Below are 24,633 nucleotides of genomic sequence, written 5' to 3'. Positions count from 1 at the left end.
TGTCTTCTTCTTGAGCAACACCAGGTACTGAGAATAAGAACAGATTTAATTTGGACTTTTTTCATCGACTATTCCCTAGAAAACCAGGGCTTGCTTTATTTATCTCTGAATTAAGGGATAAAAATGAAATTCTGCTGGAAATATTTAGAGATGGAATTTTTTTATCTCTAATTTTTTTATCAGCTCTGAGACAGCCTAGTAACAGAACAGATTGGTACATGTTATCTATACAAATAAACTCAGTCATATTCTGGCAATAATTCCCTGACTTTCTAAGACTCAGCACCAGGTATATTCCTGGCAATACTGTATAATGTATATCCCCTTTAGGTACCTCATAGTTACTGATTTATTGGAAATTGATGTCAACTGAAAACTTTATAGTCTTTTTAAATGTTTGATTTTGCAATGAATACTACTTATTCACAGCACAAAAATTGTCAATTAAAGACTTTAGACTACATAATGCAGTAATTTAACAATGAAAATGAGATGTCAGCATAAAGAAACACAGACATGTTACATGATGTTACGTGAAGGAATTTTTCTATAAACTTGGATTAAAAACTAGTAAAATTATGTATATTTTATGTAAATAAAGACAGTGTGATGGTCCTTCATGCTGTCCACAAATATCCCAGCTTCTTCCTCCTTCTGGACACAATCAGTTATTAGTTTGCTAGGGCTACTGTACCACAGTCTGAGTGGCTTAAGAAACAGAAATGTATTTTCCCAGAGTTCTGGAGGCTGGAAGTCCAAAGTCAAGGGGTCAGCAGGGTTGGTTCCTTCTAAGGGCTTCTCTCCTAGCTTCTGGTACCTCGGGCATTCCTTGGCTTGTAGATCTCCCTGTATTTTCACATCGTCTTCCTTCTATGCGTGTTTGTCTCTGTCCAAATTCCCCCTTTTTATAAGGACACCAGACATAGCGGTTGAGGGCCCACCCTGATGATTTCATTTTAATTTGATTCTCTTAGTAAAGACCCTACTTCAAAATAAGGTCCCATTCCCAGGTCCTGGGGATTAGGTCTTCCACATATTTTTGGGGGGTGCAATTTAACCCATTAAAGTAGGACTGCACATTGAAGTTAGGCCTGACCACATGATTTATCACAACCAGTGACATGTGAGCAGCACGAACATGTGTCATTTCAGCCCATGACCCTGCACATCCCCTTTTCCTGTCTCAGCAGCCACCCAAGGACATGCTCAGGCGACTCTCCATCAGTCTGATGGCCTGAGTCACTGTGAGAGTCAACCCTCTTAGAACATCAGGAACAACAGAAGTAAATTCTCCTTGTGTTAAGTCACCAAGATTTTAGAGATGTTTGTTGCTGCACCAGAACCGAGTTGTTCAGACGGATGTAAAAACTCGTACCTATCAGCAGAGCGCTACCAAAATAAAAACCTTAACCAAGTGGTCTGTTGGCAGACAGCCGGAATACTGTTGGCTTCATCTGTGAACAGATTTTATTAGATATTGGAAAGTCGGTAATCGGTGTTATTCGGTGGCAAAAACTTGCAAAAAATGTCATGGGTGGTAACTTGGGGAGCAGATCACAGACCTACTGAACTGTAGCTCTGGGGGAAGCAGTGAGGAAAGGACATTAATACTGTGTCCTCGTGCAGTTGTTGCATTTGGCCAGGTTTGCATGAGCGAGGTCTCAGAAACTAATGGTCCCAGTTTGAAAGTAAGAAAGAAAGGTAACAGAGTCCATAAATTCAGAGAGCCCCTAACAGGAAAGTGCAAAATTTAGAAATGGTTGGAGTAACAAAGCTAGTTAAAACCCAGCCTTGAAGCAAGGATCAAGTCAAAAGGATCATACCCGTTGCTTAAATCTCTGAGTGGATTAGGGTACCAGGGAGTAATGGTGTGGTGTCCCGGAAAGCATTTTAATGGGGGGTGGGAAGAGGGAGAGGGAGAGAGAGAGAGAGAGGAAAGGTTGGGCAGAGCCTACTGCTAATCCCCCTTGGACATGTAGCACTAAAAAATAATTGTTTTGCAGATTAGCAATTTAGTCAAGAGAAAGAAGCAAGGGGAGCAGAGAGAAAGCGAGAGAGAGAAGGAGGAACAAAAGTATGGGAGTCTAGAAAGAAACGGTGGTATGGTTGTTGATACATGAAATTGACTAGAATCAAATAGACGGAAAGCTTACTAAGTGCCCACGGAAGGTGAGCAGGCTGAAAGCAGCCGAAGCGTGTCCTGGCTGATCCAGAAATGAAGGGAACTCAAGAGAATGAAAACAGCGGCTCTGGCAGGGACTTCAGATTAGAGGTGAAATCAGAGTTATTTCCTTCCACAATGTTTTATGGTTGTTTTAATCATGTTTTCATAAAAGTAAAAAAATAATATATTAAAATGTAAACTCTGGTGGCTGCTTTATTCTTTTTTAGGTAAATAACATTCTCCCGAGCGGCATCGGCCCAAGGTCAGGGACGCGAGCAGCAACTTGGCATCATGAGAATCTCAACAGGAATCAAAAGAACTTGTCTCTGCTGCCAGTTTCCACAGGTCCCCAGGCAAGTGAGCACAAATGCTATTCGGGGAAAAGAACGCCTATTTGGTAAAATTTGCAAAGGATGGGTTCATGTCTGAATTTTTAAATGGCTTATTATATTTGTTACTGAAGAAAATATGTCTGATTTATTATATTCTCTTATAGTTCAGTTGATTATTTTTGTATAAAAATAAGCACTGTTATAAGCAATGTATAAGGGTTTCTGTTTCTACTTTTAAGCATGTTCATTGAATTCCTTATTGATTCAAGTGTTCAGTTATATGCTTGTATGCCCACGAGAGTATATAAAAGTCAAGTTCATGTTTGAGTCTAATATATTAATATGTATGGTAAACAAGTTCATCTCCTTTTCTCAGGGAAGACCAAATGCTTCAATGCAAGAAAAAGAAAAGAAAGGATAAAAACACCGAGGTTACAGAGAGCAGAAGGGGATTTTGAATGCCAAGGCCTATCAGATTCGAGGCAAGGTCTCAGTGGAATAATTTGGGTCTTTTGATTTAGAAAGTAAGAGAGCAGTTCTATCCCAGCCAATCTAACCCCACTGACCCAGGGAAATCCACTTTAGTCTGGGAAAGAGATGTTATGATAAGAAATCCTTTGGGAAATTAGATTTCAACCATTTGGCAAAGGTTTCTGGTCACTATAGTTTACATATCTAGCTGCAAACTCAAATGGGATATTCATATGTGGAAAAAAATTTTAAGGTATCTTCCTTGCCTTAGAGAACTAACTGTAAAGATGAAGTCAACTCTCCTCAGGATCCACTCCAACATGAATGTAGATACAGGACACACACACACACACACACACACACACACACACACACACACAAGCACACACAAACACATGTATGCATGCACACACACCTTGTTATCACCAATCCTACGATTGCAGCCAGATCCACACATGTCCCAAGGGGCCAACAAAATATCAAACCCCCAAATAAAAATTTAAAATACAGCAAAAACAATCAGAACATTGCTTGCTTATTATGTTGGCCAAACTCTAGGAAATATGTGCCAGGATGTATTTTGAAGTATTTGGCCGAAGAAGAAAAGAATGTAGCTGTATAGTGGGGCTGAATTTATCAACACGAACACACTGAGCAGAAATCCGGGGTCTGATGCCCTTGCCTGGCAGCTGGGAGTGGTACTAACAGTGTGCTCAGCTGGCTCACAGAACCCTCGCCTCGGTGTCGAGCCACAGAGAGTACAGCTGAAGTGTCCAGAATTCCTGGGTATAACGTGGTGAATGGGCCCGGAAGACTTTGGACGACAGCAACGCTGAAGTGTTTCTACCACATGACCCAGGCCCACTCACTCCCAGATTATGTGACCCACTGTGATCCAGAAGGCACGCCCTGTGCTGAGTCCTTTGAGGACAGCGCCAGTATCCAGGAAAAGCTCTTTGAGTCACTAATCTGCATAAGTTAGGGATTCCATGGCAAGATACCATCCTGAAATGGGCCTTCTGATTTTCATTGGATTTGAAGGATCCTGGAGTAGCAAATGCCTTCAACTCCAGCAGCCAAGTAGGGTACCTTTCCTAATAGGTATCAAGGCCATCGATCGGATGATCCAGTTCTTTGGCAGTGACCAGGGCATCCACAAAACAGATTATATGGATAGCTCACTGAGATAGTAATGGTTGTTGTTTGTAAGGGAAAATGTTCCAAACCTAATAAATAGAGCCCAGACATGGTAATATCAGTAAATTTTCCAACACATTTTAAGGGTTTCTCCCCCCAGTTTCTGAGCCAAGAACTGAAATGGGTATCTTCAGGAACTGGAAGCCCCCCTGTACTGTCTCACTAGCCTATAAAAATAAGGGATAAGATGGAAAAAGGAGAAGTAGAAGTCAATACCTCCTCCTCCTCCTCACCAAAACAGTAAATCCAAAATCTAAAGAGCCAAGAGCTAACTGCTTCCCTGGGGGATATTATAGAGAAAATGTCATCATCAAAGATGAAAAAGATGCCGGATTGGTGACCCAATACACCCCATTTAATTCTTACAGCCTGGCCAGTGCAGAACAGGTCTTGGAAACAGAAGTGGGTTATGAGGAGCTGAATCACATGACGATAAAAAGGACTTGTTTGAAAGTTGTCTCCTTATAGGAGCAAAGCAATAGAGGTCTAGCCCCTGGAAGGCAGCTCTTAATCTGGCAAGTGCTTCCGTTGTATCCCAATATAGACATGATGCCAGAAGTCAATGTCCGTCACTTGGCAAGAGAGTAATGCACCTTAACAGTCTTGCCCCAAGCTTAAACCAACCGTCTGATCTGGACCATAACTGAGTCTACAGAACATTGGCCACCTAACCATTATGCTGGGGCACTACTTTGATGACATCATCTCATGCTCACAGGACCTGGGGAGCAGAAAATAGCAGGTGCTTTCAATGCCTTAGAAAGAAATACAGGTGCTAGAGAGCAGGGAATAGATCCTACAGGATTAAGGAGGCCCGATAACTCAGTGAAGAAGGTAAGTCAGGGTTCATTGGTGTTAGGGGTGTTGGGTATCCACTCTAAAGGAAAAGACAAGTTCCTCACCCCACCAATAAGAAAAGGGGCACAGTATACTGTGTGTCTCTTCAATATGGAAGGCAAAATAAGTCACATTTGGGGAGATGCTCTGATACATTTACCAAGGGACCTGACAGCCACTGGCCTTGAGTGAGATAATGTTCTCTGGCTGGATAGACAGTACAGCCAGGAGTTCTGCCATCAACCTTAGGACCCAATAATGTTGGGGAACTTGAAGGGCCACAGGTAGGTCAGGACGTTGTATGGAGACTGTAACACGCTCCTCAGGGAGACCAGAGGGGAGGGCCTTCTTTAGAAGCTCATGGCTTGCTATTAAGCCCAGGTTCAGAGTGAATGACTTACATAGGACACAGGTGACCACAAGATCTAAGTTGTACATATGACCGGGGTGGCATAAATTCTCTCATATCCAGCTTCAAGTGCAAAAGATATACAGGGAACTGGGCCCAAGCAAGTGTGGGAGACACAAGGAAGCCTGAACAGGTTGCTGATCCCGCCCCCTCCCGCAGCCCGCCTACACCTGCTGCTCTGCCTGCTCTTTTAGCCCTCGTGGTAACTTCTGGTCGAGATGGCGGGGTAGGTAAACGCTGAGCTCGCCTCCTCCCACCACCACATCAAAATTACAACTAAATTATAGAACAACTACCCTTGAGAACTGCCTGAACAATCCTCATGGTAAGAATATAGCAAACATTTCTTCTGAACACACATTATAGTAAAAGGAGCAATATGGTTTTATCATATTCCACAACACCTACAGGCAGCACACATTATATAATGAGCCTATGAGAGACTTGGTTATGGTGCCCTAAAGGACTCAACCTTGCAAAGATGCAGTAAATGCCCTGAAATAGAAGCAAGTTTGTGGGAAATAACAAAGGGTTCCATGAATGGGAAGCCGACAATTTCAGGCTCCTCCTGAAAGGGAGTAAAAATGAGGGAAAGAATGTGATGGTACTATTGGTTATTTCCGCCTAGCAAAAATAATAGACAGCAGAAACTATCTGGTGGGACAGGACAAGAGTATGGCTGGAACCCAGAACATCATCTGTGGAACCCCCCCTTATACAGTCACATCCTGGGGAAATGGTAATTAATAAACCTACTCTGTGCCAGGCACTGTAATAGGCACTTTGAATACAGAATTTACTTTTAAAGGCAAGGTAAGGTTTATCCTGATCCCTGAGCACTTGAGACAATGGATTATCAAAAGGGTTGTGGAAAAGACAAGTCATTAATTCCAACTACAGCCTCTCAGCCAGGTGCACAAATCTTTTCCTCTCTTTTCCTCGCCCTTTGTCCCATTGCTGTGTACAAGTTTTACTGCTGATGCTCCTTTTCTTTCTTCCAATGTCATACCGTCTACCTGAGGCTGGTACCTATGTTGGCAGTTTTTCACTCTGAATTTCCTAGAATAGACACATGAGCCCATTCCTAAAAGAAATCATTTCTTGTTTTCATGGAATCTGAAATGAAATTTTTTTACTCCATTTCTTTTACTTATTTTTAACACATCACACTAAACTGACTCCCCTAGACACTAAATTTGAATGAATTTTAAATTGTGGGCTTCGTATAAGAGATGTTAGATATCCACAACCATAAAATTTGTTATAAATTAAATCTTTTCTGTGTATCATGTAGAAATTCAAGTCATTATTAAAGACTAATTGGTTTAATTGCTTAGCAGCTAAATGTGTTCTTTCTTTTTCCTAATCTTTACTTTTCCTAATCTTTATCTTTCTCTAATAGCATTCTGTAGTTTTTATTATGCTGTATGCCTTGCTTCTTCATAGTTCATAGTAAATATATAGGAACTAATCACATCACCATACTTGCCAGCATAAAACCATGGCAATGCACTCATGCCCAACTAGAAACTCCTGGCTGTCTCCATCCGTCAAAACCAAAGGACGTTAATACTGCATTGCAGACCCTGCACATGAAGGGGGCTTGAACCCCTATCACACCAAATTCTCTCAGCTTCCCTAAAGACACCCAGCCCTTCAAGATTCCGTCTTACGTGTCTTTCAGGATCAGATCATACATCATATATACGGCCTTAGTAGCAAGACGTAGTGACAGCTCACAGGCTTTTGATGTCAGTAAATAGCTTTGGGAGTCTTGCTCACGCAGGCTGTGCCCATGTGGCCTTATTCTGACAAACACGTCAGACGGGCGTGCCTCTGTATGGCTCTCAGAACAGTCTGCAGTTCCTAACGGCTCTCTCTAAGGTGTGAACAGTCTTAATTTGTAGTGCTTTTCATTCAAGAAATGCAAAGTCCTTTCCTCTCATCAGCTGTCATTTCATTTCTAAAAATAACATTGTTATAATATTTGTATAGAACAGCTAGACAATATGTCAAGCTTTAGTGTATATGCATACACACACAGTATATGCCTTAAAAAATTCTGTACACTCTTTTACCTACATTGCAACTTCAAAAAATTTATCCTAAGAAAAAAATTGCCCTGAAAGATGATGTCAGACATGTGCATAATCATTTGAATGCAACATTGTTCACAATCTTAAAAAATTAGAATGAACCTAAATGTCTAGCAATAAAAGATTGGCTAAGAAAATGATGTTATATTTAGTTATATGATGGTTACTGAGCATCTTTTAAATATCATGTTCTAGACAAATATTTGTTAGCATAGGGAAAAGGGACAATATACTGCTAAGTGAACGAAATCAGGGCACTCGAATACTATTTTGTTTAAATATATATCAAGAAGAGGAGTGGGTTACCAAGCCACCCCCCCTCAGCTCCAGGCACCCCTTTGCACCAGCCCCTCCAAGGTCAGACATGTCTGCTTCCAAGAAAAAAGGAGAAGCTTCAGCCACTGCCCCAGAATAGAGGTCACTCTCTCTACCCCGGGGTCATCTGAGGGTTCGAGAGCCTGCAGACTGCCAGACCTACCAAGCCCAATAAGAACATACCTTGGAGAATCTTCTACAAAATCTAGATCCTATCTTCATCCCAAGGAGAAGGATCTGAATGAGTCACTGCCCAGTTTCCAGTTCAGAGGGCCAATTTGACCCCAGTCTCATGGATACCTCCATCCCCTCCAGATTAGACAGCTTTTGTGGGAGCAGGGCTTGCCCCAGCCAGAAACACCAATCCCTCCCCCAGTGTGTAACAGCAAAAGTTACAGCAGAGGCAAGATCAATGAGTGTGAAGCTAAAACTAGACTTCTAAATAACCAATAATAGCATGAATTTTGATCAACGATGTGAGAGGGAAGACTGAAGTAGTTTCTCTATAGAAAATGGTATTATAAAATCATCTCACAAAGAAGCAATCCTTGAGTATTCAACCCAAAATGCAGGCGAGAGGAGCATCACATAGCAAGATACTAAACACAATAGTTATTTTTCTGGATTGGGTGACATTTGTGGTAGTTTTTAACTTGATAAAAGTTGTGATTTTTGTGATTTCCTTTATATATATATAAATATTCTCTTTTGAACTCAATTTTGTATTTCTAATTTTGTATTTTCTTTTTAAATAAAGTCCTCCAAAATGTAAAAGTTTGGGCCTTAGAAAGTTCTAGATTCATTCCTGACATAGAAAAAGTCCTGTAAGTATCAAAACACACCATAATATTAGTGACGAGGAAACCAGAGAGATTATGTGGAATTCTTGTTTTGTTTTGTTCTGGTTTTCTGAGTTTTCTACACCAAGCATGTATTACTTTATAATTTAAAAAACATATCATAAAAATATTTAGAGAATTTCAAAGAACTAACAACAGTACATGTTATATCTTAACCAACCCCTTAGGCTGAATTTAAAACCTAATTTTAAAAATTAGTTTATTATTATTATTATTATTATTTTAGGAAGAGGAAGGGAGAGATAGAGAGAGACATCGATGTAAGAGAGAAACATCGATTGGTTGCCTCTCACATGCACCCTGACCGGGGATCCAACCGGCAACCTGGATATGTGCCTTGACGGGGAATCGAATCCACCACCATTTGGTGTATGGGATGACGATCCAACCAAGTGAGCCACCCGGCCAGGGCTAAAACATAATTTTAAAAAATTACTACCACTGCATACTCTCTCTCAGCCTGGACACATTCGAAAAATGCCTTACATTCAGTAAGAACTCAGTGACTGAGTAACAATATTGAAATAAAACTCTTTCAAAATATAGTCTTTTATAGTTAACAGAACAATATCTTGCTAATGACATTTTTAACTTTGTAAGCCTATTAAATTACCTAAATTAGTCTATGAATTAACCTGCCCACAGACTAATTAAGAGCTATTCTCAGAAAATATCAAATGGGAACCAAACCAGCGCCTAAGGCAGCCGTGGGCAAACTACGGCCCGCGGGCCGGATCCGGCCCCTTCAGCTGTTCTATCCGGCCCACAGAGCCGAAAGAGCGGAGGGTTCTCTTGCTCTCCCCTCCACTCCTTTACTTTGAATTTATATTAGTTCACACAAACACTCCATCCATGCTTTTGTTCCGGCCCTCCGGTCCAGTTTAAGAACCCATTGTGGCCCTCGAGTCAAAAAGTTTGCCCACCCCTGGTAAGGGATGATTATACCACCTCTCACAGACACCAGCCCTCCTCCAGGTGTGAGGGAATACAACATAATTAAACTGAGATATAGAGCTTGCTCTCTAAAGGTTTAGAGTACAATTAAAGAAATAATATACATATATGATGAAATAAATCATGAACAAAACCAATATCCATTAACACTTGTGTTAAAGTACATGGTAGAGACACGTAGAGAACAAGACAATATATATATATAAGACTCATTTGCGTTGCGTCAACAAACTTGGAAGAAGTTGAAGAAGGAAATTATCAGTGTGTAGATATCCTGAACAAGGCCTCACTGGATGTTGGCAAAAGAGGACTGGGGAAAGCCTTCCAGTTTATGTAAATACATTTTTTAAAGCCTCAAGATAGGCTGAGCACAGGGGGGCTAAGAAATAGGCAGGAGACCAACCTGATAGAAGAAACCAGTATTTGTTGAGGACTGAAGGTTCATATTGACTTTTTTTTTTAATGACGACTACATAGTAATGTTTGAAAATAAATTTATCTCTGCCATAGAATTTGAAACGGAGAAAGTCAGTGGCATAACCATATTTTAACTAGGGAGAAGCACTTAATTAGAAAATGCAAATTACTCATAATTATTCAACTAAGTCCAGTTTAGTTAACCAACAGTTATTTGAATAACTAGATCTTATTCAAACCTGAAAACATGGACCTATGTTAAAAATATATAAATCACCTTTATTTATTAGCAACTGTCAACAATTGAACCAGAATAATGTGTGTCTTTGTGTAGATATGGATAGATTAAGAAATCAAGTTTAAGAGTCACCTGATATACAGCGGCCAGGAAAAAGTAAATAGGAGCCGAAACTGGTTTGGCTCAGTGGATAGAGTGTCGGCCTGCAGACTGAAGGGTCCCAGGTTCAATTCCAGTCAAGGGCACGTACCTTGGTTGCGGGCACATCCCCAGTAGGGGGTGTGCAGGAGGCAGCTGATCGATGTTTCTTTCTCATCGATGTTTCTAACTCTCTATCCCTCTCTCTTCCTCTCTGTAAAAAATCAATAAAATATATTTAAAAAAAAAAAAGAAAAAGTAAATAGGAAGGGAATTATTTGTCATACTAGAGGCCCGGTGCATGAAATTTGTGCATGGGGGCAGGGGTGTGTGTCCCTCAGCCCAGCCTGCACCCTCTCCAATCTGGGACCCCTACTGGGATCCGGCCTAAACGGGCAGTCGGACATCCCTCTCACAATCCAGGACTGCTGGCTCCCAACTGCTCGCCTGCCTGCTTTCCTGATTGCCCCTAACCGCTTCTGCCTGCCAGCCTGATCACCCCCTAACCACTCCCCTGCCAGCCTGATTGATGCCTAACTGCTCTCCTGCCAGCCTGTTTGCCCCTAACTGCCCTCCCCTGCAGGCCTGGTCACCCCTAACTGCCCTCCCCTGCAGGCCTGGTCACCCCTAACTGCCCTCCCCTGCAGGCCTGGTCACCCCCAACTGCCCTCCCCTGCTGGCCATCTTGTGGCAGCCATCTTGTGTCCACATGGGGGCAGCCATCTTGTGTGTTGGAGTGATCGTCAATTTGCATATTACTCTTTTATTGGACAGGATAGAGGCCTGGTGCACAGATGGGGGCCAGCTGGTTTGCCCTGAAGGGTGTCCCGGATCAGGTTGGGGGTTCCCTTGGGGCGTGGGGTGGCCTGGGCGAGGGGCTTGGGGTGATTTGTAGACCAGCCACGCCCCCCAGTGACCCAAGCAGATGCCCTGATATCTGGGATTTATTTATCTTCTATAATTGAAACTTTATAGCCTTGAGTGGGGGCCTGGGCCTGCCAGGGTGTGCGGAAAGCTTGGCTTCCTCATTGCCGGGCAAACCCAAGCCTCCTGCTCTCTCTGTGGCCGCAGCCATCTTGGTTGGGTTAATTTGCATACTCGCTCCTAATTGGCTGGTGGGTGTGGCTTGTGGGTGTAGCGGAGTGATGGCTATTTTGCATATTACTCTTTTATTAGATAGTATGCCCATCAGGGATCCTATTAAATGTGTTTCTAAAAATTATGGCAGATAATTCATTTCCTGTTAGAAAGACAATGTTTGCTCTCTGCTTGAGAGTTTCACGATTTAATACGATAATACGAGAGAATTTCAGCAAAGAAGGAATTTGTGGCTCAGAAACCAGAACTTTTAAAAAATGTTTTGAGTCCTTGTTCTGCACCATATATGTAGATGCAGACTCTAACCCACTTACCCACTGTTCATATCAAAATGTTGTGAATCTTTCATATGATTTTTAAAGGCCACCATAAGGAAATAAAAATATGATATATGGCAAAAACAGAAATAAGAGAATGAAAATGAACAACAGAATCATGTTAGATTCTCTCATTCCTAGATTAAGAAAAATTAATTAGATTGAATGGCTCAATAAGCACAGCACTGGCATACTGAGAGTATAGAACCTCTTACCTAAATTTCCCACAATCTGATTTATAAACATCAGGTTGTATGACCCAAATTTCCCTGAAACAGTTGGCCTAGAGCAGTGGTCGGCAAACTCATTAGTCAACAGAACGGCAAACCGCGGCTCGCGACATGTGGCTCGCGAGCCGCAGTTTGCCAACCACTGGCCTAGAGGGTACAAAAAGCTCACAGTGACCGTAACAGACCTACTTCCAGGTTCACTGTATTTCTTAGCACCAGGCCAGCTCTCTAAGTCCAGGGCCATTCAGGGGCATCTCTCACAGGCACACAAATGGTCATGACTGACACTGCCTTCCCCTGATGCTCCCATTCTCAAGAGGTTCCGGTGCCAAGCTGAGGGCTCCAGCCATAATCCTCTTCCCGTCTCACTGTCACTGGGCTAACCTGGAGGAAATCCACTAGTGTTACATCCTATTAGCCAACTCTGCATTTTAGCTCAATTTCTTAAAGGGATACTTAATGGTGCACATTTTACTTTATTTCATTTTATTTCCTTTTAACTTCTTATTCAGCTTCTTCCCTTAAGGCAGTGGTCGGCAAACTCATTAGTCAACAGAGCGGCAAACCGCGGCTCGCGAGCCGCAGTTTGCCGACCACTGCCCTAAGGCATTCGTAAAGGTCTCTTAGGAGAGGGGTCCAGATGCTAACCTGCGTTCCATCATTAACCAGGCAGGAATGGCTGGCTGAGCTGAGGTCCAAACATGATGAATAGACAGGCATCCCCTCTCTGCCCCATCTTCAATTATACACCTTACCCCTACTCAAGGTTACCAATTTATTTGCATTGGCAACAGGGTACTTTTACTTTACAGGCAAGGGTGGAGGAGAGGGCGAGGTGGGAGGGGGAATGGAGTGGAAAGTGTGGCTCTGTTCCCCAGTAATTTGCGTTGATTTCTGCGGCAGCAGCTGGCCAGGCATTAGAAGGAGACGATAAGAACCAGGCTCTGAGGACCTGGGAGACATCCAGGCTTTTCTGTTGTGATGATTCGATCATTATTTTGAAGTCTGACATGTGGCAAACTCTCACTACATGTTTTTCATGATAAAAACCATTAGGTTTTGAGAAAGAATGTTTTCTTTGTTTTGCCTGTTATAAGCAAATATGAAAATTAAGATATCTATAGACCTCCTAGATATCTATAGACCTCCTTACCTTATAGAACATTGCCTTTCTAAGATACATACATAATTTTAAGATGTGTGGACAAAGTCACAGAAGATCCTAGGCTCTTGCCTCCCCAGGCCTATTTTATTTTATTTTAATATTTTTTATTGATTGCAAAGAAAAAAGGAGAGGGAGAGAAAGATAGAAACACCAATGATGAGAGAGAATCATTGATCAGCTGCCTCCTGCACACCCCCTACTGGGGATCAAGCCCACAACCTGGGCATGTGCCCTGACTAGAAATCAAACCGGTGACCTCTTGGTTCATATGTCAATGCTCAACCACTGAGCCACACCAGCCATTTTTTTTTTCCTTTTAACTTCTTATTCAGAGAAATTTTAATGGTTTCTGCCTCTGTAGGGAAAAGCCTGCAAAGTTGAAAATTTTTGCTTAAAAAATGAAAGAAAATATTAAAAAGGGGGAAATATTATTGGGATTACTGTTCCCAGTATCTCAGATTATCACATGGAGAGTCCAAGCAAAACATTCTGGAGAGAGCTCAACTTTTTAATATCAGCTCTTGGAAATCATTAAAAAGTAAACTGCAATAATAAAAGATGTTGATTTAGGACAATATCCACAGTGTTGTGTAATGCTTCCAACAGATTCACAGCCATGACATGTGAAAAAAAAAGAAAAGAAAAGGAAAGTAATTTCTCAGCTTCATAAAAGAATTTCAAAACTTTGAAAATGGCAATCAGACTTCAACTTGCAACATATAATCTCCAATGAATAGAAGTTTTGTCATTTTCTGACCCCTATAAAGAGTCAAAAATAAAATCTCCTTGCTGTGCAATGCAGGATGTTATATTCTCATTTATTTCTGTCTAGTTCCACCTGTAGGGTTCTACTCCTGTTATGCTTAAATTTCTCTGCTCAGATGCATGCATTTAAAATAAAAACAAGCTTTCTGTTTCTCACCAGCATGCCAGTTAAATCTTCCACACTTAATGGGAGGTGGTGATCTGAGCCTTTTAAAGGTTGTAGGGAGATTAAGGCAACTTTTTTTTAACTTGCCTCATTATTTAAGCATCACAGTGGTTGTTCTGTGACATGAATTTAGGAATATCTGCTACACTTACCATAAGTCTATTTTACCCCCTTCTTCTATATTCTAAAGAAGGGCATCTTGATCACTGGAATGGGTTACTTTCATAGCATTTTGGCACAAGACTAGAAACTAACGGTCCTAAATTTTTTTAAAGGATAGTCTGAGAAACACTCACTAATTAATCCTACAGGATGCAAGTAAAGAAAAAAAAAAAGGATTGGTGGGCAAATAAGAATGGAAAATGCTACAAGTTATAGCACACTCAAGGCATATTAAAAAGTATGAGAAGTACTCCTTAAAGAACACAACTTTTTAATTTGTAAATTTTTCTTTAGTACAAAACCCTTTTGACACAGAACATCTATAAACATTCTAAACATCGATCGTTCAGGGCCGGCCCATGGGGCAGTGCTGGAGTAAAGAGCGGTTAGGCAGGCAGAGGTTGTATGGATGATATTTCAGAGTCCTCCTAGGATGTGACCCAGGATCCTCTGATTTATGGTGTTCTAGGACTTTCAGGAAGGAACGCACTTTTATGTTATTCTGTAGTGAACTTTCTGGATCATTAAGTAATTCTCAACAACAGTTCATTTGTATTCCATATCTATTTCAAGCAAACCATTTATTAAGCTCATTCTAAGTGCTAAATTACTACAACAATCATGTGTGGCTAGCACTATCATTATTTCATTTACAAATGAGCAAACTGGTTTGAAAAAGATTAATTAACTTGTACAAGTTCCTGTTGCTATTAAGGAGCAGAACTAAAGTCTCTCTGTTTCAGAAGTCAGTGTGCTTTCTAATGCCTTAGAATGCAGAGTGAGTATTGACATTAATATTAATATTTTGAGAACTTGTTATGTGGTTTAACTCCTGTGTTCAGCCCTAGGGATTCAATATCCAGCAAAATGAACAAGACTCTTGCCATCATGGAACATGGAGGCCACGGATGAGACCAACATTAGTCAAATAATCATGAATATGAATGAGCAAGGCACTGTGTTAGTGATTCAAGGAAGTACAGAGACTATGCATTCCCTCAAAGATTTTACCATTTAGTTGAGTAATTTTTTGAAATGAGAAATTAAATAATAATACATAGTAACAAATATTAATATAAATTAAAAATACAGTTAGTACCAAGAAGGGGATACATGACTGTCAGAATCAAAATTGACTATAGGATCACAGCCTCCAGATATTAATAAAAACTTTAGGAGAACATTGAACAAAGAAGGTAGAGACAGGGATCTGGGGCATATTTAGCTAAACCTCGAAGACAAGGTTCCTTAGCTGAGAGAACCCAATACTACATGTCAGACACTGTTACATTTGGAACAGACTGTAGAGCAAGCATGCAATCTCGCAGAAAAATGCCAGGGGGGAGGTCACACATTTCTCAGAGTTGGCGAAAGTTCTGATCGTTAGAAAGAGTTTTGTTCCCATGAGCTAAAATTCTGCATCCACATTCCTTGGCTGAGGGGCATCTGAGAGCCTGGTGTTGTCACTTACAGTTTCTTCTGGATTCTTTCAAAATACAACTGCAGTTCATCCACACTCTGTAGCCAGTGAAGCCTTGTGGTTTCTGTCTGTGCTTTTCTAACTATATTTCAAATCCAAGAAATTCAGTACTTAACCGTACAAAAGCCAAGATTTACAAGATGAAAATCATAATAAAAGGGAAGAAGAATGGAAGAGAGAAATACAGTAAGAGAGAAAGGGGTGAGAGTAGCTAAAGGAAAATACTTCCTAAAACACAAATAGTGGTAACTTTTTATAAAAATATATAGGATTTCCATTAACAGCATATAGAAGACTAAAAGCCACTGGCCTCAAAACACCTGCAAATGCTATATAAAATAGTTTAAACACGTGTAAATGCATTGCTGAGGTTGTAAGAAAAGAAGACAAATCTCCAGATGTGAAAAATAAAGTAAAATCACGGATATGAAGGCCAAACCCAGCAGCTGCCTATCGCTGGTAAACATGAACTTTCAGTTTTAGTAGGTGGCCTTTTGCAAAGAAACAGTAAATTAATAAAGATAAGAGAAAATAAACACAAATGGGGGCGGGGGGGGGGGGGGGGCGGGTAAAGAGAACCGCAAATCAAAACAGACTTCTCAATTATGTCCAAATAAATATGGAAACATAGATGAGATGAATTGCTTTCTAAAAGAGTCAAAAAGCAATAATTTCCATTCAGTCAAGGAGAAGACTAGGCTGTTAACTATCACCACAACTGCTTAGTATTGTTCTCAACCTACTAACCAATGCAATTAAATAAAAGAAAGAAGTACAAGGTATGAGCAGTAGGAAGAAGGAGGTACATTTCCATTCTTTGAAAATTACATGCTTATAAACCTGGGAAATCCAAGATAACCCACTTCAAAACTACTACACTACAAAAAAATATGAGAATTCATAAAGATAACTGAGTTCAAAATTAATTCCCAAAAAAAAAAACAACCCAGAAGACACTCTAGAGAGGAAGACACATACACACACTAAAATAGTATAAAAAAGACAAATTAGAAATAAACTTAATTCAAATGTAAAAACGTTATGTGAAGACATATTTTAAACATTATAAAGAGATACAGCTTTAGGCCTTAGTAAACGGCCAACCTTAGTCATTCCTACTAAGGCCAACATATTGATAGAAAAAAAATGGACAGAGGATATAAACAGATAAATTGCAATATAATAGAAATGGCTCAAGCATTTAAAAGATATTGAACTCCACTCATAGTACAAGAAATTGTACATAAAACTATGAAATCATTTATTACCTTTTTTATGAACTTACTAAATCTCCAAAAAAGCAAAACATTTGACACTTTTTGGGTGAGAACAGAGACAAACAGGCCCTTATCCTTCTCACTGTTGCAAAACTAGTGTGACTTTTATGTTGATAGCTTAACACTGTCCACCAAATTTTAAAAGGCACAGTCCCTTTGTGCCAACAACCTTTCATCTACAAATTTATCCTTGCAAATCCTCTAAAATGAATTCACATTGTAGATGCAAAGCTATTTGTTGAGCATGAGCAAAAGATCAAGAAAGAGACTGAAGCTAACCCATTGGTAGGGGACTGGTACATCTTGGTACATACATATAACAGATTAATTAACAGCCACTAAAAAGTACAACTCTACAGGCTCTGAAACTGAACATTCCCCAATAAATACTGTTTAGTGAAACAGATGGAGAATTGTGCTATCCACTATTTGAGTGAAACATACAATATGTATATATTAAGATATCTCTAAGCATAGGCTCTTAGGAAGGACATATAATAAACGGATTGCAGTTAACTTGGCAAATTGAGTTATTGGTAGACAAGAGTAAGTAGAACAGTTTTTCCTTGTATCTCTTTTTGAAACTCTTGAATTTATGTACCAAAAATATGCATTAATTATTCAAAACTTAATTTTTAAAGGTAATACACATAGTCACCACACTCAAAAAAATAAAGTTTGCTGTGCCATGTCAGCTTGATGACATGTACAGTTTGAAGAACCATGTGAAAGGCTTGTAGGATTTTTCCCTAAAATTCAAGTATTACACATTTTTTTTAATAACAGCAACAAAAAGAGAAGTTTATTTTTTCCAATGGAGGGTTGAAAATAACATCCTATCTAATAAAAGAGTAATATGCAAATTAACCATTACTCTGCTACACCCACAAGCCATGTCCACCAGCCAATCAGGAGCGAGTATGCAAATTAACCCAACCAAGATGGCTGCGGCCACGGAGAGAGCAGGAGGCTTGGGTTTGCCCGGCAATGGAGAAAGCCAAGCTTTCCACACACCCTGGCAGGCCCAGGCTTCCACTCAAGGCTACAAAGTTTCAATTATAGAAGATAAATAAATCCCAACAAAAATGGCTGTGGCCAACAGAGCTGGAGAGAGCAGGAGGCTTGAGTTGCCCCCGGCGATGGAGGAAGCCAAGCTTCCACAGCCCTGGCCTGCCTTGGACTCCACTTAAGGCTACAAAGTTTCAATTATAGAAGATAAATAAATCCCAGATACCAGGGCCTCCGCTTGGGTCGCCGGGGGGCGTGGCCGGCCTGCAAACCACCACAGGCCCCTCGCCCAGGCCACCCCATGCCACAAGGGAACCCTCACCCTGATCCAGGATACCCTTCAGGGCAAACCAGCTGGCCCCCACCCATGCACCAGGCCTCTATCCTATCTAATAAAAGAGTAATATGCAAATTGACCATCACTCCAACACAATATGGCTGCCTCCATGTGGTCAAAGATGGCTGCCCCCATGTGGACACAAGATGGCTGCCACAAGATGACCTGCAGGGGAAGGCATTTGGAGTGACCAGTCCTGCAGGGGAGGGCAGTTAGGGTAACCAGGCCTGCAGGGGAGGGCAGTTAGGGGCAAACAGGCTGGCAGGGGAAGCAGTTAGGCATCAATCAGGCTGGCAGGGGAGTGGTTAGGGGGTGATCAGGCTGGAAGGCAGAAGCGGTTAGGGGCAATCAGGAAAGCAGGCAGGCGAGCAGTTGGGAGCCAGCAGTCCTGGATTGTGAGAGGGATGTCTGACTGCCCCAATAAAGATTGGGCCTAAACGGGCAGTCGGACATCCCTCGAGGGGTCCCAGATTGGAGAGGGTGCAGGCTGGGCTGAGGGACACACCCCCTCGTGCATGAATTTCATGCACCGGGCCTCTAGTTACCATTATAAGCAGATTTTGAAGAGTAAAATCTACATGAAGGGAAATAAATCCATTTGCTCTGTTGTTAAAACCACATTGGTAATTTGAGTATAATTTTGCAACAATTGTTCTAATAAGATTCTTAAGAAAAATTTAGTAAATCACATAAAAGAGCAAAATTATTTTAATTCTGGTGCTTTTTTAAAAAGCTTACAGGTCTTTAGAAAATACACATTAAAAGAAAAATATGTATTATTCCACCCAACTACCAATTAAGATGCTCCATATGTACTGGAGTGTGATACCTCTATATTCATTAACAAAAATTCCTGTAAATCTGTTTTAGCAATTAAGATGTGAACAATTTTATGAGTTGATCATAATCATCTTCATGATGATCATTTTAGTGGAAAATTTTTTATTTTTTCTATATAAATGCCTAAGGAAATGGGATGGCAATTGCTTTTAATATGTGATAATCCTCAAAGCTCACTATATCAAGAATAAACATTAAAATATAATAAACTCTGTTAAGGTAATGTTTGGGAGATCTAATGAAAATATAAAATTTCTTAGGGAGAAAAACACAGCTGTGTGACTATTCACCTAAAATTATGAAAATATCATATGGGAAATATTTATTAAAAAACACAATATAAAAAAATAAATAAAAATAAAAACACACTATAAATAGATTTTAATTAAATGTTTCACTAGACTTATTTCCAGGATTTCATTCTTTTATTTCCTATTTCAGTTTTTGCTGTGAAAGATGTCAAAAAAATGGAAATAAAAACTCTGGTGGATATGACAACATCTTCCCCTGACCCCAATTTCTAAAAGCATACTTTAGTACACAATCCTTAAGAATGTCCATGTAAATAACCAAAAAATATACCAACAATTGAGATGTATCAACCCAGTGACTTCACTGACATGTGCACAATGAGCATCACCTGTGGATTTAATATTATATCACTAGAGGCCCGGTACATGAAATTTGTGCACGGAAGGGGGGGTTCCCTCAGCCCAGCCTGCACCCTCTCCAATCGGGGATCCTTAGAAGGATTTCCGACTGCCAGTTTAGGCCCTCTCACAATCTGGGACCACTGGCTCCTAACCTGCCTGCCTGCCTGATCACCCCTAACTGCCTCTGCCTGCCTGCCTGATCGTCCCTAACTGCTCTCCCCTGCCGGCCTGATCTCACCCCCAACTGCCCTCCCCTGCCAGCCAATTTGGTTCTAATTGGTCGGTTCCTATGCCTGTCAGCATCAAAAGCTCTACCTCCTAGGCAGCCATTGGCTCCTCACAGTTGACCCAGATTTGGTTCTGATTGGTCAGATTCTATGCCAGTCAGCATCTCTGGGCCTATCAATGGGGCCTGGTCAGAAAGGCAGGACTGATCAGCATCCCTGGTGGAGGCCTGGAGAGAAATGGAGGCAAGGCTGCTGGCCAGACTGGGAGAGAAAGAGAGAGGCAAGTGCTGATCTAAAGTTGCCACAGAGTCAATAAATCAGTCCCTGCTTCTCTCTTCAGGCCTCTCTCTGGCCCTGATTCACAGCCCCCTCAGCAGTCAGTGCTGGGGCAGCGTGCTGGGTTGCCATGGCTGACTGCAGGACTGACTTCCGGTTGGTCTAGCCTCAGTGGTTACCAGTCATTATGACCCAGGGTTTTTATATATTAGGATGATCACTGCTATAAAAAAAAAATTATAACCAAGTGTGAAACACACAAACACACCCCCAAAAATAATATGAGAGTTTATGAGTAAGGACTGAATGGGGGATGCTACAGATTCAAAATGTCATGAGTATAGAGGAGAGGGACATCAAAGAGGACCACATAACCTGCAAAGGCCTCAAGCCACAGGAGGATGTTTTTCATTAAAAAGTTTGACCTCAGTATAAAGATAAGAAGGTAGCAGTATATGGGCCGAAGCAGAAATCAGCTGGATATGTGTGAAAGGTGTGTGTTGAAAAACAGGAGAAAGTGAAGCAAGACAAGTAGACAGAAGAGAGGTGAGGGGGCTCAACAAATGAAGAAACCTTCCCAAGATCACACAGAGAGGGCGAGCCCCGGCCAGGATGCAGTCCACCAAAACAGTTGCATTATCTGTTCACAACCCTCTCTTCAGATATATCTTCCCAAATTGACATGGTAGGAAAAAAAAAATTATTTCCAGAACCAACAGCTGCTTGGGTGGCTTAGTGGTTCTATCATCATGAGAAAGCATCTTCTTCAACTGTATTCCCATGAGGTGACTTTTCGCCATTCAGAACTTCCTCCAGCAGGTTCCCACTGGGCAAAAACACTCCTTTGTCACCTCATCTTTTTTAAAAATATGTTTTCATTGATGAGAGAGAGAGAGAGAGAGAGAGAGAGAGAGAGAGAGAGAGAGAGAGAGAGAGAGAGGATTGGCTGCCTCCTGCACACCACCTACTGGAGATAAAGCCCAAAACCCAGGCATGTGCCCTGACCGGGAATTGAACCAGTGACCTTTTGGTGCATGGGACAATGCTCAACCAACTGGCCAGGGCTGCCACCTCCTCATCTCTCCCTCTGGAGAGCCTGTACTCCTTCCTCCTGGCTCCTGAACAAATTCTACCTCCCCTTCAATAACAAAGTCCCAGATCGTTCTGCTGTCTGTCTCACATCCTCCAAACCCACACTCATGTCCCCTTTCTTTGAATCTTTTTAGCATTTACAATTTATACCACATGATTGAGCTCTTAATTATATACCATCTTCTTTGTTCTATCATTTTTATGTCATTCTGAAATACAGTATCTTATTAAAAGCACCATATGTACAGGAATCACATGATATTTTATTCTGTCTGCTATAGCTCTAGATACATATTATCTTTATGACTCTCGTCTCTTCTCCTTGAATACAGTTTTACTTAAATGGTTCCACAGGTCAGAAATACTGATGACTAACATGGGCAGTGTCTTCAACATCCTCTCCTGGGAGACAAACTGAATAGGACATGAAACTAAGAACATCTTGTAAATTTCCAAGTCACTTAACCTTTTGGAAATGATCTCACTGAACACAAAGTCAGATAATACAAAGAGCTAAAGTAATAAAGATGGGTTTTTTCCTCTGCTCATTTTTCCGTTTGAAAAAACATAGAGAAGTGAATTATGGGTTTGAAAATCTGAAATGCTCAATTCACCCTCTTCAGAAAAATAAGCATATTAAAATGCAATATTTACTTTAACATTTTCTCCTAGCAGCATCAAAAATTTAAAATCCAGATGAGTCACAAGTTTATCTTTATGTTTAATTCAGGGACCAGAACTAGTCAAAGGTCATCTAAGAGTTGAGTAGCTACGAATTGATATGCAAAACGGTGTCTAACAGCTTGTAAAGCTCCTTAGAGTAAAGTAGTTTCAAGGTTACTCAGCAATGGATTGATTCGATAGTTGGATAGTTCAAGTTTAAAGTATTTCTTTAAGAAAAATGTTAATTATTGCCATTCTTGCTAAGTGATTTGTAAAGTACCTTTTCTATTTGATCTTGTAATGATTCTTGCACGTACACATGGATGGGGTAAGATGATTTCAAAGGGGGATTATACTGCTAACAGGTGTTTCCTTAAAACTCTACCATTTAAGAATGACATTTAACATACTCTTAGGGGCCCATGAATTCTCCATTTTGTCCCCAGATGATAATTTGACACGTCAGGAGTTCCAGAAAGATTGTGATATACAAGAGCATTCCTCTTCATCACCCCACAGAGCACTCTGGAGGGTCTTCAGGCCACTGCAAACAGAGCTGATACCCTGTAACTACAAAGGCTATGACTGGACTTAACCTGGTCCCAGCACCTAATTATTGATGAGGTGACTCCCAGAACATTAGGGCTTGGGCAGCAGAAGAGGTGTTGAAAGAAAGAGAGAATGCAAGAAAAATAAATAAGTAAACATAGAAACGTGGCATGAAAATACAAAGGAATAGTATCCAGTCTTAAAAAATAAGGAAATTCTGTCATTTGCAACAAGATGAACCAGGAAGAAATGATGCTAAGTTGTCCTAACTGGTTTGGCTCAGTGGATAGAGCATCAGCCTGTGGACTGGAGGGGTCCAGGTTTCAATTCCAGTCAAGGGCACATGCCTGGGTTTCAGGCTCAATCTCCAGTAGGAGGCGTACAGGAGGCAGCCAATCAATGATTCTCTCTCATCATTGACGTTTCTATCTCTCTCTCCCTCTCCCTTCCTCTCTGAAATCAATAAAAATATATTTTTAAAAAAAGAAATTATGCTAAGTGAAATAAGCCAGAAAGACAAAAACTACACGATAGCACTTGTATGTAAAATCTGAAACTATATATTTTTTTAATTGAAATCACAGAAACATTGTAGAATGGTGGTTGCCACGGGCTGGGGATGAGGAAAAGAGGATAAATAAGTTCTATGAGACCAATGGATAGCATGGTGACTACAGTTGGTAAACTATTAAATACTTGAAATTTGCTAAGACAATAAGTACTGTAAGTGTCTTAACACACACACAAAAAGGTAAATATATATACGTATATACTAGAGGCCTGGTGCACTAAGTTCATGCACTGGGGTTGGGGGTCCCTCAGCCCGGCCTGTGCCCTCTCACAGTCCAGGACCCCTCCGCTCCTTACTGCCCACCTGCTCGCTGCTCCTCACCACTCGGCTTGCTGCACCTTAGTACTGCCACGGAGGCGGGAGAGGCTCCCCCGACCGACCGCTGTTACGCTCACCAGCTGTGAGCCCGGCTTCTGGCTGAGCGGCGCTCCCCCTGTGGGAGCGCACTGACCGCCAGGGGGCCGCTCCTGCATTGATTGTCTGCCCCCTGGGTCAGTGCGCATTATAGCGACCGGTCGTTCTGGTTGTTCCGCCCCTAACAGCCACTTATTATATAGATTATATAGATTAGGTGATGGAGGTGATCGATGCATTAACTAGATTGTGGAAATCCTTTCACAGTGTAGATGGATATGAAATCACACTGTACACTCTAAATATAACTTTATTTCTCAGTTACACCTCGGTAAAGCTGGGGTTGGGGGGAAGGAATGAAGTGCTGATACATGCTACAATGTGGAAAGAACCTCCAATACATTATGCTGAGTGAAATCAGCCAGACACAAAAGGTCACGTTTTATGATTCCATTTATAGGAATGATCCAGAAAAGACAAATGTAGAGATGGTTGCCAGGGGCTGGAGAGAGGAAGGAATGTAGAGAAACTGCTTATTGGATAGGGGTCTACTTAGGAGTGATAGACATGTTTTGGAACTACGTAGAGATGGTGGTTGCACAGCTTGGTGAATGTACTAGATGCCATTGAATTGTTCACTTTAAAAGGATTCTTTTTATACAATGTGAATTTCACTTTTTTACGCTATTTTAAAACACTTGTTAAACAAAAAAACGAACATAGATGCCATATGTAATTAAGCTTTAGATGTGAATTGCCAATTAGCTGCATGGTAACTAAGCTTTGTAGTAACAAACACCATTTATTTTCGTCAAAGATCTTGACAGAAAGACTTCCAAAAGATTAGATCCATAGCGAAAGGCAGTCATCATTGCTAAAACATCATTGTCATCAACATAACAAGCAATGTCGCAAATTTGTTTGCAATTTACTGAAGAAACAAACATTATCAAGAGAACGAACTGGGAGGATTTG

Source organism: Plecotus auritus, assembly GCF_963455305.1.
Source record: "Plecotus auritus genome assembly, chromosome: 12".
Lineage (NCBI taxonomy): Eukaryota > Metazoa > Chordata > Mammalia > Chiroptera > Vespertilionidae > Plecotus > Plecotus auritus.
Note: the sequence above shows the minus strand (reverse complement) of the source record.